This window comes from Aquarana catesbeiana, linkage group LG07, assembly GCF_042186555.1.
Source record: "Aquarana catesbeiana isolate 2022-GZ linkage group LG07, ASM4218655v1, whole genome shotgun sequence".
NCBI classification, from domain to species: domain Eukaryota; kingdom Metazoa; phylum Chordata; class Amphibia; order Anura; family Ranidae; genus Aquarana; species Aquarana catesbeiana.
The window spans coordinates 109,062,472-109,079,433 of record NC_133330.1 but is presented as its reverse complement, the minus strand read 5'-3'; the positions used below and the strand labels follow the sequence as shown (position 1 = coordinate 109,079,433).

The window sequence follows — 16,962 nt, the reverse complement described above, 5'->3', positions numbered from 1 at the left end:
CGTTAACCATAATGTCATTAACACGGTTTTTAACCGCTTCGAAACTAAGAACTGGGGTTTTCCAAGCTTTTGCGATAGTTAACTTAGTTGCAGTAAATATATGGGATGCCAACTGGCGTTCTGGTCGCAGCAATTCAATGATTGGTTTCCCCAGAATGGCCTCAAATGGATCCCTCTTTATATTAGTGTTGAAAAGGTTTCGAAGGAGTGCATAAACTCTGACCCACAGTCTGCATACCTTAGGACACTTCCACCAAATGTGTGCCATCGTGCCTTCTTGTGAACACCCACGGAAACATAAAGGGGAATATGATGGGATGAAACTCGCCAGTCTGGCTGGGGTATAGTACCATCTGTATAGTACTTTGTATGCATTTTCCAAGAAAAGAACATTCTTGGAGCATTGCCAATCCTCTGGGTCTAGCCTTTTCCCCAGCTCTGCCTCCCACTGGAGATGATATGGGTTTAAAGGCGGTTTTGTGGAACCAATAATGGCTGCATAAATTAATGAAATCAGACCTGGGGATTGGGGTCGTGATCTGCAAAGACTTTCAAAAGGGGTAATGTATAAGGAGTAGCTTGAAATTTTATGAGGGATAGGAGGAAATGTCTTATTTGTGTGTATCTAAAATGTTCCCTGAGAGGGATGTCGTGGGAAGAGCGTAAAGCTGCGAATGTTGTAATCCTAGTTGGGGAAAGCATAGAGTGGACATCCACAAAGCCGTTTTCAGTCCACCACCGGAATTGCTGTGGGTTATCATGTCCAGGCGGGAACAATGGACAGTGAAGAAGAGAAAGTAGAGGAAGATGTGGAGATATTAGACCTGCAGAGTATTTGACTGAGTCCCATAACCGTATTGAGTGGGCCAAGCATGGACCTATGTTGTTTGGGCAGTGTGCCTGAGGAAGCCATGGGAGGGAGGCTAAGGGTATCAGGTGCGAGTCCACCATGTCCATCGTGGCCCATAACGGCATCTGATGTTTCTCATGAAGATGGGATAATAGTGCTATGGCTGCTGCTGTGTAATACGCCTGTAGATTGGGCACTGATAGACCACCGTTAATCTTACGAGCAAAAAGCACCTGTTTCTTAATCCTAGGTCTCTTGGAGCCCCAAATGAACTGCATGATTTTGCGCTGATGAATGCGGAGGATATGAGAGGGGAACTGGACCGGCAAAACCCTGAAATAATAAAGCAGTTTTGGGAGATAAGACATACGGACGGTAGCAATCCTACCAAACCAGGATAACGGGAGAGTGGACCACGAGGAGAGCATACCTGCGAGTTTTCTAAACAATGAGGGAAAATTAGCTTGATATAGGCCCGAATAATTTGGGGTAAGCCGGATACCTAGGTAGGGTAACGAATGTAACCATTGGAAAGAGAAGTGTGACTGTAGTGTTGCTAATTTAGTGGGTGGGAGATTTATCAACATTGCTTTGGACTTAGCGGGATTAACAGATAGGCCCGAAAAGGTGGCAAAGGTATATAGAAGGGCTAGTAAATTAGGGTGGGGTGAGTCTCGGCTTAATCATGGTAAGTAAAATGTCGTCCGCAAACATTGACAGTTTGTGCGAGGTGCCCGCAATCTCCATACCTGTTATATCCCGATGGGATCTAATGGCTTCCGCCAGGGGTTCAAGTGCTAAAATGAATAGTAGTGGAGACAGTGGACTGATGAGTGCCCCTTCTAATAGGGAAGGTATTTGATTCAAACCCATAATACTTCACTTTGGCTTGGGGGGAGTCATAGTTAACTGAGACCCAGCTCATGAAAGATGTGCCAAATCCAAAGTGTTTAAGTGTTTGTGTTAGGTAGGGCCAGGACAGTGTGTCAAAGGCTTTGTTGATGTCCAATGACAAAAACATAGTTTCTAGGGACCTGTTATGAGCAATATGTTGTATTTGAAGGAGACGTCTTATAGCATCGCCTGCCTGTCTCCTAGGGACAAAGCCCACCTGATCTTTCTTTATTAAGCGTGGAAGGAAGGAATTGAGGCGAGTGGCCAGGATCTTTGTTAAGATTTTCATATCGATATTGATTAGGGATATTGGCCGGAAGTTAGCCCAAGATGAATGGTCTTTATCTGGCTTAGGTATCATGACGATATTGGCAGTCAAAAGGTTGGATGTGAAGGGGCTACCTTCCTTAACAGAATTATACATCTTAGTTAAATAGGGAGCAACAACGTCTGCCAATTTCCGAATGTAAAGTGCCGTGAAGCCATCTGGACCAGGTCTCTTACCCACCTTCAACTCTTTATTACATTGAAGAACTTCCGAGACCTGTATATCACGGTCCATCAGAGAAGTATGGGTTTCAGATAGAGAAGGTAGAGATAGGTTTGTGAGAAAGGTATCAAGGCCTTGAGTTGAGAGATGGTCTGGCTCCGAATAAAGTTTGGTGAGGCGATATCGGAATTCCTCCAGGACTCGCTGAGGATTACCAGCTAGGGAATTATGGCGGGTGCGAAGGGTAATGGGGGTAAATTTCGGGGTAAAGGTGCGTACTCTATTGGCTAACATTGCATTTGGCTTATTCGCTTTTGTATACCATTTCTGTCGGGCCCAACGTAGGGTCCGTTCTGCTTCATCCGTTCGGCATAGATCTAATTCTGTGCGGGCCTTATCTAAGAGTGTGCGATTAGCGGGGGTAGGTGATTGTTTGCAAGCCGTGGACGCAACCTCTAGTTTTAATTCGAGATCGCTTCGTGCTTTTGCCCTCTCTCTCTTGCGTCTAGACGCTATGCGGATTACATGACCCCTGAGGACAGCTTTATATGCTTCCCAAAGTGTGACTGGAGATGATACTGTTCCTGTGTTAATTCGAAAATATTCAACGGAAGCGTCATGAATGTCAGTAAGAATCTCTTTGTATGATAGAAGAGAGTCATTCATCACCCAGGGAGAAAATTGTGGCTTGCTTAGAAGAGAGTGACAAACCGTTAGGATAGGGTCATGACCCGACCAAGGGACGACAAGGATTTTGATTGATTCTATTAAGGGGAGGTGTTTGCAAAGGACAAACATATGATCGATCCTAGAATGCGAATGATGGGGATGGGAATAGTGTGTGTAGTCCCTACCAAGAGGATGAAGCTCCCACCAAATATCTATTAAATCATAAGTTTGTAGGGACTGTGAAAAAGATTTGGCGGCCGGGGAAGGAAGTTTATGGTCCGATGTGTATTTGTCAAGAGAGGGATTCAGAGTTACATTAGAGTCCCCCGCCAGCAGGAGGGTGCCTCTTTGGTGAGATCGTAACAGGGAGCAGACGTCGGTGAGAAAGGGCCCTGGATTTGTATTTGGGGCATAGTAAGTCATAATTGTTACTTCATTATCTTGAACAGTGCCCTGCAAAAGTAGGTATCTGCCGTTTGGGTCAGCTATTTGTTTACTGCAAATAAATGGAACCGCTTTGCTTATGGCAATCAGGACACCCCTGTGTTTAGTGGAAGCATTGGCCAGGAATACCTGCGGGTAATACGCTGCAAAATTTTTGGGACAGGAGGTAGAAGAGAAATGGGTTTCTTGCAAACAAGCGATATCTATTTTTTGTTTAAGATATTTGAAAATCTTGATCCTTTTCTGGGGGGAATTCATACCCTGAACATTCAGGGAGAGCCAATTAAGAGTCATAAGAACATGGGGGTTCTCCCATATGAATTCCCAGCCGGGCACCCCGCGGACCAAGGGGTAGGGAAAAGAAGAGGAGGGACAAGAAGAGAGCAGGAGGAAGAGAGTGAGGCATGTAAGATAGATGTAGTAAGAGAAGCTTGAGGTAGAGTAAGCAATAGTACCTTAATTGCTTTAATTTGTGGGCTGTAAGACCCACGTTCGAGTAGGACATCGACAGAGACAGCCGTCTCTGTCAAGTGCCGACTCATTAGAGGGAGCATCGGTCCGTCTGGACCACCGGCCTATCACATATTAATACAAGCATTTAAAACATTTTGTGCACAGAAACTAAGAACGTTTGAGAAAAAAAAAAAAAAAACGATTAGCACAACTAGGTTAAAGCATTACAACTAAACATATGCTGATGTAACTTAAAAAGGCATAAAGGTTCAACCAATTCTATTCCCCAATGGCCCGGGCATGAGAGCCCAAAGGCCCACAACCCCTAGGCCAGCAAGGGGACTGAGCCAACCCCACCGCGCCATGGGGACTGGCCGTGCCGCAGCAGAACACCCGTGAGGGCCATCCCCACAGCAACGGCATCGCCCTCCCCCCACCATGTCGAATCCTAAAAGATACAAGCATATTATAGTAAAATTTCTGTAATGAGAAGAAAAAAGAAAAGACCCATAAAAAAAATATAAGAATAAAAGAACAAAAAGTCTTTCCTTAAGGTGAAAAAAATTAAAATAAATAAATAACTAAATTAAAAAAAAAAGGGGGTTGAGAGTGCCCTCCTATGTCTGCATCTTCGTACCAAACATAAATGTAACTGTTTTCACCCCTCACCGCCATCTCGCTAATGGGGCGGACCACAGTGGGGTGTCCACTTAAATCCCCAAAACAGAGGACCGAACAAGGTGCACTGAACACCAATGGAACGTTTCCAAACACTCTCAAAAGATCCAGGTGTATAAGCCAGAAAACGAGTAGGATGGATCGACTGCGGCCCGGGGTCGGGTAACAAAAAGGGGGCCAGGTGACATCACAGTTACAAGTGAAATAAAGTACCTTCATCCGTTGTTGGACTTGTGGAATCTTTGGGACTGTAGATCTCGTAGTGCTTGGGATCCGGGTTGAGAATGCTGAGAATTTTGTCGAGGGGGCCTGGAGAGTCCTGGTCTGGAGGAGGAGGACGCCGCCTTCACCTGGGAGGAAAGGAGGTCCAGTTGCAGATCCTGGAAGTGGCATCTCAAATCTACTGGGGATGTGGCCTGGAATTGGCCGCCCGAGTGGGAGAAGGTTAGCTTGAAGGGGAACCCCCATCTGTATTTAATCCCTTGGGTTTGTAGGATTTGAAGGTAAGGTTTGAGACCACGCTGTCTGGCAATTGTGACCGGTGACAGATCAGCAAATAGCTGGAGGGAATTTCCCTGGAAGGAGAGAGTTTGCTGTTCTCTTGCTGCATGTAAAAGTTTCTCTTTAGTGCGGTAATAGTTTAATTTTATGATAATTTCTCTTGGGGGACCATCTGTGGGTTTAGGAGCCAGGGATCTGTGTATTCGATCGAACTCTAGCCTGTCCACTGGGATCTCCGGGGCCAATTCCTGAAAGAAAGCAGTAGCTGTGCCCTGCAGGTCCGTCACCACCTCGGGGATACCACAAATGCGTAGGTTGTCCCTACGGGCCCTGTTTTCTGCGTCTTCTAACTTGTCTTTCAGGGTCTCAAGCTCCGCTGTTAGCTTATCTACTACTTCTTCATGGCCCTCCAGCACTGTCGTGGCCAGATCCATGCGTTGTTCTAATTGATTGGTGCGATGGCCTATCTCTTTAAGGCCCCGCACCAAGTCAGAAGAAAGCTTGCGAGAGGCCACAGTGATTTCATCTCTCACTATACTGCGGAATTTTGTCAGGAGATTGTCAGGCTCCAAGGGGAGAGGGCTCACCAGATCCATAGGGAATTGCTGTAGACTGTCTGTAGGAGACTCTGGGTTCTCGTCTGAGAGGTGAGCGGCGTCATCTGGCTCCGGAGGTCCAGGCGCCATATTGGATTTTGCCTTGCCAGGGGCTGAGGAGGTTTTCTGAGGCTGCCGGGCTTTTGGCTTCAGTTTACCGGATCGGTACATTACCGGCTGAGTGCAGGACTGTTCCGGTGTCCGTGGAGTTGAGTGTGCTGTGTCCCCGCTCCGTCTGTGCGTTATATGGCCGGTGTAATGATTCCGACGGCGCGGAGTATTGAGGCAGCCATCTCCTTCGCTCGCACGCATGTGCCCCAAGTCATATTTTTTATCGCAGTTTACTGTGTTTTCAGATCTTGCTTTATATAGAACCTGATTAGTAAATTTCTATATGTGCTTATTTGTGATTATTATTATTATTATTATTATTATTAATAAAAATATATTTTTTTTTTTTTATAAAATGTATTTTGTTTACTCTTTTTCATGTTGTTATGATTCAAATTTCAAATGCATAAACCATATGATGAATTAACATCTTCAATCCATATGTGTGTGTATTTATATACAGTGGGGACAGAAAGTATTCAGAACCCCTTACATTTTTCACTCTTTGTTATATTGCAGCCATTTGCTAAAATCATTTAAGTTCATTTTTCCCTCAATGTACACACAGCACCCCATATTGACAGAAAAACACAGAATTGCTGACATTTTTGCAGATTTATTAAAAAAGAAAAACTGAAATATCACATGGTCCTAAGTATTCTGACCCTCTGGCTGGGCCATTCAAGAACAGTCACGGAGTTGTTGTGAAGCCACTTCTTCGTTATTTTATCTGTGTCCTTAGGGTCATTGTCTTGTTGGAAGGTAAACCTTCGGCCCGGTCTGAGGTCCTGAGCACTCTGGAGAAGGTTTTCATCCAGGATATCCCTGTACTTGGCCGCATTCATCTTTCCCTCGATTGCAATCAGTCGTCCTGTCCCTGCAGCTGAAAAACACCCCCACAGCATGATGCTGCCACCACCATGCTTCACTGTTGGGACTGTATTGGACAGGTGATGAGCAGTGCCTGGTTTTTTCCACACTTACCTCTTAGAATTAAGGCCAGTTCTATCTTGGTCTCATCAGACCAGAGAATATTATTTCTCATCATCTTGGAGTCCTTCAGGTGTTTCTTTAGCAAATTCCATGCGGGCTTTCATGTGTCTTGCACTGAAGAGAGGCTTCCGTTGGGCCACTCTGCCATAAAGCCCCGACTGGTGGAGGGCTGCAGTGATGGTTGACTTTCTACAATTTTCTCCCATCTCCCGACTGCATCTCTGGAGCTCAGCCACAGTGATCTTAGGGTTCTTCTTTACCTCTCAGTTTGGCCGGACGGCCAGCTCTAGGAAGGGTTCTGGTCGTCCCAAACGTCTTCCATTTAACGATTATGGAGGCCACTGTGCTCTTAGGAACCTTAAGTGCAACAGAAATTGTTTTGTAACCTTGGCCAGATCTGTGCCTTGCCACAATTCTGTCTTCAAGCTCTCCAGGCAGTTCCTTTGACCTCATGATTCTCATTTGCTCTGACATGCACTGTGAGCTGTAAGGTCTTATATAGACAGGTGTGTGGCTTTCCTAATCAAGTCCAATCAGTATAATCAGTCACAGCTGGACTCAAATGAAGGTGTAGAACCGTCTCAAAGATGATCAGAAGAAATGGACAGCACCTGAGTTAAATATATGAGTGTCACAGCAAAGGGTCTAAATACTTAGGACCATGTGATATTTCAGTTTTTCTTTTTTAATAAATCTGCAAAAATGTCAACAATTCTGTGTTTTTCTGTCAATATGGGGTGCTGTATGTACATTAATGAGGAAAAAAGATGAACTAAAATGATTTTAGCAAATGGCTGCAATATAACGAAAAGAGTGAAAAATTTAAGGGGGTCTGAATAATTTCCGTCCCCACTGTATATACAGTGCTGTGAAAAAGTATTTGCCCCCTTCCTAAATTTTTATTTCCTTGCATATTTCTCACACTTAAATGATTCAGATCATTAAACAAGTTTTAATATTACACAAAGATAACCCAAGTAAATCCAATATGCAGTGTTTAAATTATTATTTCATTTATTAAGGGAAAAGCTGTTCAAACCTGCCTGGCCCTATGTGAAAAAGTAATTGCCCCCCCCCCATGCTAAATCATGAATGAACTGTGATTAACCACATTTTTTGGAAAGGTGAGTTAAATTTCACTTGCCACACCCAGGCCTGATTACTACCAGACCTGTTGAATCAAGAAATCACATAAATAGAAGCTGTCTGACAAAGTGAAGCATGCTAACAGATCACAAAAAGCCACACATCATGCCACAATCTAAAAAAAGTTCAAGAACATATTAGAAACAAACATGTATCGGTCTAGGAAGGGTTTAAAAGCCATTTCTAAGGCTTAGGAACTCCAAAGAACCACCGGTAGAGCCATTATCCACAAATGGAGATAACTTGGAACAGTGGTGAACCTTCCCAGGAGTGGCCTGCCTACAAAAATGACTCCAAGAGCATGACGAGGACTCATCCAGGAGATCATAAAAGAACTCCGAACAACATCTAAAGAACTGCAGGCCTCACTTGCCTCAGGTTAGGTCAGTGTTCATGATTCAACAATAAGAAAGAGACTGGGCAAAAATGGCATCCATGGGAGAATTCCAAGGTCAAAGCCACTGCTGACTAAGGATGAGCTCAGGCGTGTTCGCACAGCCCATGTGCAGAGCCTGCCAGGAAGTCAGCACTGCGCTGCGCTAATCACAGGCAATGAGACATTTCCCGATCTCTGCAGCCGCGCATCGGGACAATGTCTCACTGCCTGTGATTAGCGCAGTGCCAACTTCCTCGCTGTCTCTGCACATGGGCTGTGCGAACACGCCGAAGCTGACCAAAAAGAACACAAAGGCAAAGAGTGGGCCAAAATTGCTCCACAGCAATGTAAAAGACTCCTTGCCGGTTATTGCAAACGCTTGATTGCAGTTGTTGCCGCCAAGGGTGGTACAACCAGTTATTAGGTTAGGGGGCAATTACTTTTTCACATAAAGGCAGGCAGGTTTGGGCAGCTTTTTTGCCTTAATAAATTAAACCATCATTTAAAAACTGCATTTTGTATTTACTCGGGCTATCTTTGTGTAATAGTAAAATTAGTAGTGTTTGATCTGAGTCATTTAAATGTGACAAATATGCAAAAAAATACAAATTTAGAAAGGGGGCAAATACTTTTTCAAAGCAGTGTGTGTGTATGTGTGTGTGTATATGTATATAATATCTCAGTGGGTAAAATAAGTATTGAACATGTCACCATTTTTCTTGGTAAATATATTTCTAAAGGAGCTGTTGACATGAAGTTTTTACAACGTCGGTAACAACCCATGCGATCTATACATATAAAGGGGCTCATTTACTATAGCGCCAAAAAATTCTCCAGCAGTACCAAAAAATAAAAAAAAAAGGCCAGAAAGACTTCAACTCTCAGAAAGTCAGCACTAATGCAAATGGAAAGCAGCGCTATTGCGGCACTAATGCCTGTCAGATCATATATGCTGGAATAGTGGAAGTCAATGGGGCTCGAACCTGCAAAATCCATGTCCATAAAGACATGGATGAGCAAGTTTGGGGTGGAGAAACTTGACTGGCCTGCACAGACTCCTGGCCTCAACCCGATCGAACACCCTTTGGCTGAATTAGGGTAGAGACTGCGAGCCAGGCCTTCTCATCCAACATCAGTGCCTGGCCTCACAAATGCACTTCTGGAAGAATGATCAAACATTCCCATAGGCACACTAAACCTTGTGGACAGCCTTCCCAGAAGCTGTTCTAGCTGCAAAGGGTGGGCCAAATCAAATTTTAAACCTACAGACTAAAACTGGGCTGCCATTAAAGTTCGTGTGTGTGTGTAAAGGCAGGCGTCCCAATACTTTTGGCTAAATAGTGTATCTGGAAAAGACTTACAATGGTGGTGGAACCCTCCTACACATAAATACTACATTTAGACATAGTTATAGGACCTGGGAGATGAGACAACTTCTCTACATGAAGCAACATGTTTGGGAGTTGAACCCAGACCCTCAGGGATACTAAGGAGAAGTTCTAACCTCTAAGCCACAGAGCTGCCACATGTGAGAGCCTCCTACACATAACTACACATAAATACACATAAAAACACAAATACTGCATTTCTTTGGACATACAAGTGATGGAATTACATTCCTCTAGAGTTATTCTTCTTGATTTATTCTGTGATATTTGGTGTTTTTTTGTGGGTGAGAGTAGAATGTTACCCTCAAATTTTTGGGAATTACATTTTGCTTTCTGATGTTGGTACACATATCACTTTTTTGGGCTCAAATTATGAATATTTGGAAATTATAAAAAGCACAAAAAATTGTGACTCGTTTTAAATTTGCATCAGCAATGGTTACATAGTAGGTGAGGTTGAAAAAAGACACAAGTCCATCAAGTCCAACCTATGTGTGTGATTATGTGTCAGTATTGCATTGTATATCCCTGTATGTTGTGGTCATTCAGGTGCTTATCTAATAGTTTCTTGAAGCTATCAATGCTCCCCCCTGAGACCACCGCCTGTGGAAGGGAATTCCACATCCTTGCCACTCTTACAGTAAAGAACCCTCTACGTAGTTTAAAGTTAAACCTCTTTTCTTCAAATTTTAATGAGTGGCCACGAGTCTTGTTAAACTCTCTTCTGCGAAAAAGTTTTATCCCTATTGTGGGGTCACCAGTCCGGTATTTGTAAATTGAAATCATATCCCCTCTCAAGCGTCTCTTCTCCAGAGAGAATAAGTTCAGTGCTCGCAACCTTTCCTCATAACTAAGATCCTCCAGACCCTTTATTAGCTTTGTTGCCCTTCTTTGTACTCGCTCCATTTCCAGTACATCCTTCCTGAGGACTGGTGCCCAGAACTGGACCGCATACTCTAGGTGCGGCCGGACCAGAGTCTTGTAGAGCGGGAGAATTATCGTTTTATCTCTGGAATTGATCCCCCTTTTAATGCATGCCAATATTCTATTTGCTTTGTTAGCAGCAGCTTGGCATTGCCTGCCATTGCTGAGCCTATCATCTACTAGGACCCCCAGGTCCTTTTCCATCCTAGATTCCCCCAGAGGTCCCCCCCTCCCCCCCCCAGTGTATAGATTGCATTCATATTTTTGCCACCCAAATGCATTTTTTTACATTTTTCTACATTGAACCTCATTTGCCATGTAGTCGCCCACCCCATTAATTTGTTCAGGTCTTTTTGCAAGGTTTCCACGTCCTGAGGAGAAGTTATTGCCCTGCTTAGCTTAGTATCGTCTGCAAATACAGACATTGAATTGTTTATCCCATCGTTCAGATCGTTTATGAACAAATTAAATAGGATTGGTCCCAGCACAGAACCCAGGGGAACCCCACTACCCACCCCTGACCATTCCGAGTACTCCCCATTTATCACCACCCTCTGAACTCGCCCTTGTAGCCAGTTTTCAATCCAAGTACTCACCCTATGGTCCATGCCAACGGACCTTATCTTGTACAGTAAACGTTTATGGGGAACTGTGTCAAATGCTTTTGCAAAATCCAGATACACCACGTCTACGGGCCTTCCTTTATCTAGATGGCAACCCACCTCCTCATAGAAGGTTAATGGATTGGTTTGGCAAGAACGATTCTTCATGAATCCATGCTGATTACTGCTAATGATACCGTTCTTATTACTAAAATCTTGTATATAGTCCCTTATCATCCCCTCCAAGAGTTTACATACTATTGATGTTAGGCTAACTGGTCTGTAATTCCCAGGGATGTATTTTGGGCCCTTTTTAAATATTGGTGCTACATTGACTTTTCTCCAATCAGCTGGTACCATTCCAGTCAGTAGACTATCTGTAAAAATTAGGAACAACGGTCTGGCAATCACTTGACTGAGTTCCCTAAGTACCCTCGGATGCAAGGCATCTGGTCCCGGTGATTTATTAATGTTAAGTTTCTCAAGTCTAATTTGAATTCCGTCCTCTGTTAACCATGGAGGTGCTTCCTGTGTTGTGTCATGAGGATAAACACTGCAGTTTTGGTTACTGAAGCCCCCCGATTCACACGTGAAGACTGAGGAGAAGAATAAATTCAATACCTTCGTCATCTCCCTATCCTTTGTAACCAGATGTCCTTCCTCATTCTTTATGGGGCCAATATGGTCTGTCCTCCCTTTTTTACTGTTTACATACTTAAAGAATTTCTTGGGATTTTTTTTGCTCTCCTCCGCTATGTGTCTTTCATGTTCTATCTTAGCTGTCCTAATTGCACCCTTACATTTCCTGTTGCTTTCTTTATAAAGTCTGAATGCTGAGGATGATCCCTCAACCCTGTATTTTTTTAAGGCCTTCTCCTTTGCTTTTATATGCATTTTTACATTGGAGTTAAGCCATCCAGGACTTTTGTTCGCTCTTTTAAATTTATTACCCAATGGGATACATTGGCTAATGCCCTTATTTAATATACTCTTAAAGCAAACCCATCTCTCCTCCGTATTCTTTGTTCCTAATATTTTATCCCAATTTATGCCTTTTAGCAAGGTTTGTAGTTTAGGGAAGTTGGCTCCTTTGAAATTCAGTGTCTTTGTATTCCCTTTATGTTTCCTATTTGTGTGATTTATACTGAAACTAATTGACCTGTGATCGCTGTTACCTAAATTGCCCCGTATTTCCACATCCGTGATCAGGACTGTATTGTTGGTAATCAGTAGATCCAGTAATGTTTTATTTCTAGTTGGTGCATCTACCATCTGACCCATAAAATTGTCCTGCAAGACATTAAGGAACTGGCGAGCCTTAAATGAATGCGCGGTTCCCTCCGCCCAGTCTATGTCTGGATAATTAAAATCCCCCATTATGATAACACTTCCCATCCTTGCTGCTAATCCAATTTGTGTTAGGAGATCCGTCTCCACTTCCTCCCTCAGGTTAGGGGGCCTATAGCATACTCCCAGTATTATTTTCCCCTTAGCTTCAACCCTTTGGAGCTCTACCCATAAGGATTCCACCTCCTCTCTAGCTCCCTCAGTGATGTCATCTCTCACATTCACTTGTACATTATTCTTGATATATAGGCATACCCCTCCCCCTTTTTTACCCTCTCTATCCTTGCGGTATAGGGTATACCCTTGAATGTTTGCCAGCCAATCATGAGAGCTGTTGAACCAGGTCTCTGAAATTCCCACAAAATCCAAATCCTCCTCGTACAACAGTATCTCTAGTTCACCCATCTTGTCCGCCATGCTCCTGACATTGGTGAACATGCCACATAGTTTAGACCGGTCGCATATTGTCCTCGTATTGGGTGTTTCTAGATTGCAACTAGGACTTGCTACTATACTCAGCTTGTGTTTTTGTGCTTTGGTTAACCTACCACTAATGCCCCCAATACTACCCTCTGGAATATCTTCCGTGCTGGCTATCTCTGCCTCTGGACCCTCCCCCCCCATTGCCTAGTTTAAAAACCCCTCTAACTTTTTGGCCATCTTCATTCCCAGCAGATCTGCACCCTCCTCATTTAGGTGCAGTCCGTCCCTTCTATAGTACCAGGTTACCGACTGAGAAGTCGGCCCAGTCCTCCAGAAACCCAAACCCCTCCTTACTACACCAGCTCTTCAGCCACTTGTTTACTTCCCTAATCTCCCTGTTCCTTTCTGATATGGCTCGATGTACCGGTAGTATTCCTGAGAATACTACCTTGGAGGTCCTTTTCCTCAATTTAGCTCCTAAGTCCCTAAAATTGTTCTTTAGGACACTCCATCTGCCTCTGACTTTGTCATTGGTGCCAACGTGCACCATGACAGCCGGGTCTTCCCCAGCCCCTCCCAGTAATCTGTCCACAAGATCCGTGATGTGCCGAACCCGAGCGCCCGGTAGACAACATGCTGTTCGGCGCGTCAGGTCTTGGTTACAGATTGCCCTCTCTGTCCTTCTAAGAACTGAGTCCCCTACCACCAGAATCTGTCTTTCCTTGCCCTTTGCTGCCCCCCCACTCTCACTGGAGGAGTTCTTCCCCCAGCAGCTAGGAGAGTCCCTCAGCTCCAGCAGTGCTGGTCCCTGACTGGTTTCACCAATGTCACTCAAAGTAGCGTACTTATTGGGATGCTCCAGTCCTGGATCGGCCTCCCTGGCACTTCCCCCTCTACCCCTCCTGACTGTCACCCATCTACTCTTTGCTAGTGCCAGCACCTCTTTGTCTCCAACCGCCTCTGTGCTGGCCCCTACCGGCACCTGTCATGTACGTTCCTGGCTCTCCTTTAGTATGGAGGGACTTCTCAGTGCTGACAGTTGCTTCCCCAGATTCAGAACCTGGGCTTCCAGGGAAACAACGTGCTTACATTTTGCACAGCAGTATTCGCCCTCGACCGATGATCAAGGAACGCATACATGCGGCAAGATGTACAAAGAGTCGCCTCTCCACACCCGCCGGGCATCGTACCTATAAAATTTAGTGAGGATTGGGGATTTTACCATGTCCAAATTACCTAACAGCTAGCTTCCTGGCACTAATACTCAAGACAGTACACAGGTACTCACAGACCTACGTGCAATCGCACAACAGTCGCAGACCTACGTGCACTCACAATACTCAAGTATACAGTACACAATACACAAGTACTAACGATCCACACACACTACTCAGACAACACTCATGTACTCACACTACACAGGTACTATGACCCCTGTTATAATCTCCTGTTTTAAACTCTGGTTTTTAACTCGCCACTTAGAAAAGTTCGACTTGGTTTAAGTTCCAGCAGACTCCCAATGAGCAGGCTCAGGATGAGTCCTACACACAGTTATATAGACTGCAGGCACCTGTGGGCAATTACCCCCTCCTTTTAATTAATAGCCTGAAGGAACCAAAGAAGAAGAAAAAAAAAAAAAGCTATTTAAAAAGTGACAGAAAAAAAGTAAGACTTGTTCACTCTCCCTCTGGTTTTTAACTCACCACTTAGAAAAGTTCCACTTGGTTTAAGTTCCAGCAGACTCCCAATGAGCAGGCTCAGGATGAGTCCTACACACAGTTATATAGACTGCAGGCACCTGTGAGCAATTACCCCCTCCCCTTAATTAATAGTCTGAAGGAACCAAAGAAGAAAAAAAATAAATAAAAAGCTATTTAAAAAGTGACAGAAAAGGGTGATTGAAAAGCTAAAAGGAAAAGCCCCAAAAATGCAACCCAGCAAACAAAAAGTAAGACTTTTTCACTCTCCCTCTGGTTTTTAACTCACCACTTAGAAAAGTTCCACTTGGTTTAAGTTCCAGCAGACTCCTATGGTATTGTTTGTGGATTATAAAGATACCTGTGTGAGTTTGGGTAAAGATTGTTGTGAGATTGAGAGTAACAAGTGAAAGTGACAGAGAAAAATAAATTTTACCAAAACATCAAAACATTCCACATTCTAGTATTCTTAAAATCAAAATATTTTAAGTAGAAGCAACAATGTTGCAAAGGAAAATTTATTTCACAGAAAGATACATTTCATCTCAACATTAAAAGGTTTTTTTTTTTTGTGAAAGTTAGAATTGTTCCATTAGAATCAATGGCTGAAACTTCATTTTGACTAAAATAGAGGAGATTTTCATTTAAAAAAATGCTCTCTAATTAGCTCTCATTTTGGTATTTACTATAGCGCCAGGTAAAAAAGACACTTGAGTTAAAACAAGAGTTATTTGCAGGTCTGAGCATGTTCAGTTGTGTTGGCACCTAGTTGTCCAAAATGGGGCATTTTTCACTTCTCAGACTTTTAAAGATATTTCAGTGTAGAAATCACTTTTTCACACAGTTTTAAAGCAGATTATCTTTAAATAATATACCGCATATTTCAGTACCATTTAGGCAATTATATCATGCTCTAAACATTATTTCCATATGCACTGCTCCAGGTTTTAGCAGAGTAAGGGTTTGGGAGCTATTTGGTTTCAGGGAACTATAGTAAATTCGATTTTGGGAGTATTTTCTCAATAGCGCTATAGTGAATACCGTTTTAGTGCCAATTACCGCGAATTAGCACTATTAGCGCTAATTCGCGCTCTATAGTAAATGACCCCCAAACAAACCAAAAAACTTAATTTCTGAACTTACTTGATGTGTAATAAAATGGAATGACATAAGGAAAAAGTATTAAACACGCTAACTGAAGTTTATTTAAAGTTGTAGTAAACCCCCATGCATAAGTTGTACCTATAGGTAAGCCTATAATAAAGTTTAACTATAGGTAATGTAAATGTCTCCTAAACATGCACAGTTTAGGAGAGATTTACTGTGTATGCTGCCGGTTACGTCACCAGGGCATACGCTTTGAAGCAACAGCCACCTGGCTGTTCCTTCAGAGTCCTGTGCCATAAACGGTGGCTCCCGCACGCAATCATCGTGGCTCTGGTCACTCACAGCCGGAGTCTGGAAACCCGGAAGGAAGACGGGTGAAGATGGAACCCTTGTCAGTGGTGACAGAACGCCGCTGGAAGGCTTCGTTCTAAGGTAAGTTTCACATCCAATGCATACTAGCACATTATGGCTTTACATTGCAGGTTCCAGACAAAAAAAAAAAAAAAAAAAGCGGTTACTTAGCGCTTAGTACTTTGTACAAAATCCTTTGTTGTAGTGACCACTTCAAGACACCTCCTGTGTGGAGAAACTAGTTGCATGCATTTCTCAGGTGTGATTTTAGCTCATTCTTCCACACAAATAGTCTTCAAATCCTGAAGGTTCCATGAGCCTCTTCTCTGAACTCTGATCTTTTAGTTCTTTCCGTAGTTTTTCTATTGGATTCAAGTCAGGTGATTGGCTGGCTGGGTCATTCTAGCAGCTTTATTTTATTTCTTTTGAAACCAATTGAGAGTTTGTTGGCTTTGCGTTTGGGATCATTGTCTTGCTGAAATGTCCACCCTCATTTCATCTTCATCATCCAGGCAGATGGCAGCAGTATTTATCAAGAATGTCTTTTGTCACTTTTCCATTTATCTTTCCTTCAATGATTTAAAGTTTGCCAGTACTCTATGCTGAAAAACTGCCCCACACCATATTGTTCCCACCTCCAAACTTCACTGTTAGTATGGTATTTTTGGGATGAAGTGCAATGCCATTTGACATCCAAACATGGTGTGTATTATGGCATCCAAAGAGTTCAATGTTGGTCTCATCTGACCAGACTGTATTCTCCCAGTATTTCACAGGCTTGTCTAAATGTTGTGCAGCAAACTTTAAACCAGCTTCAACATGCTTTTTCTTTAGTAATGGAGTCTTGCGTGGTGAACGTGCATTAGCCTGCTAATTCCTGGTCTTTTTGAAGCTCTCCACAAGTGGTCCTTGGCTCTTGGAC

At 43.4% G+C, this 16,962-nt stretch overlaps 1 protein-coding gene across 2 annotated transcripts in view; it reads left to right on the top strand.

Annotated features, from left to right (window-relative positions):
* ANKRD54 (ankyrin repeat domain 54) overlaps positions 1-16,962 on the top strand; it is a 100,929-nt gene that overhangs the window by 53,515 nt on the left and 30,452 nt on the right. The window lies entirely within an intron of this gene.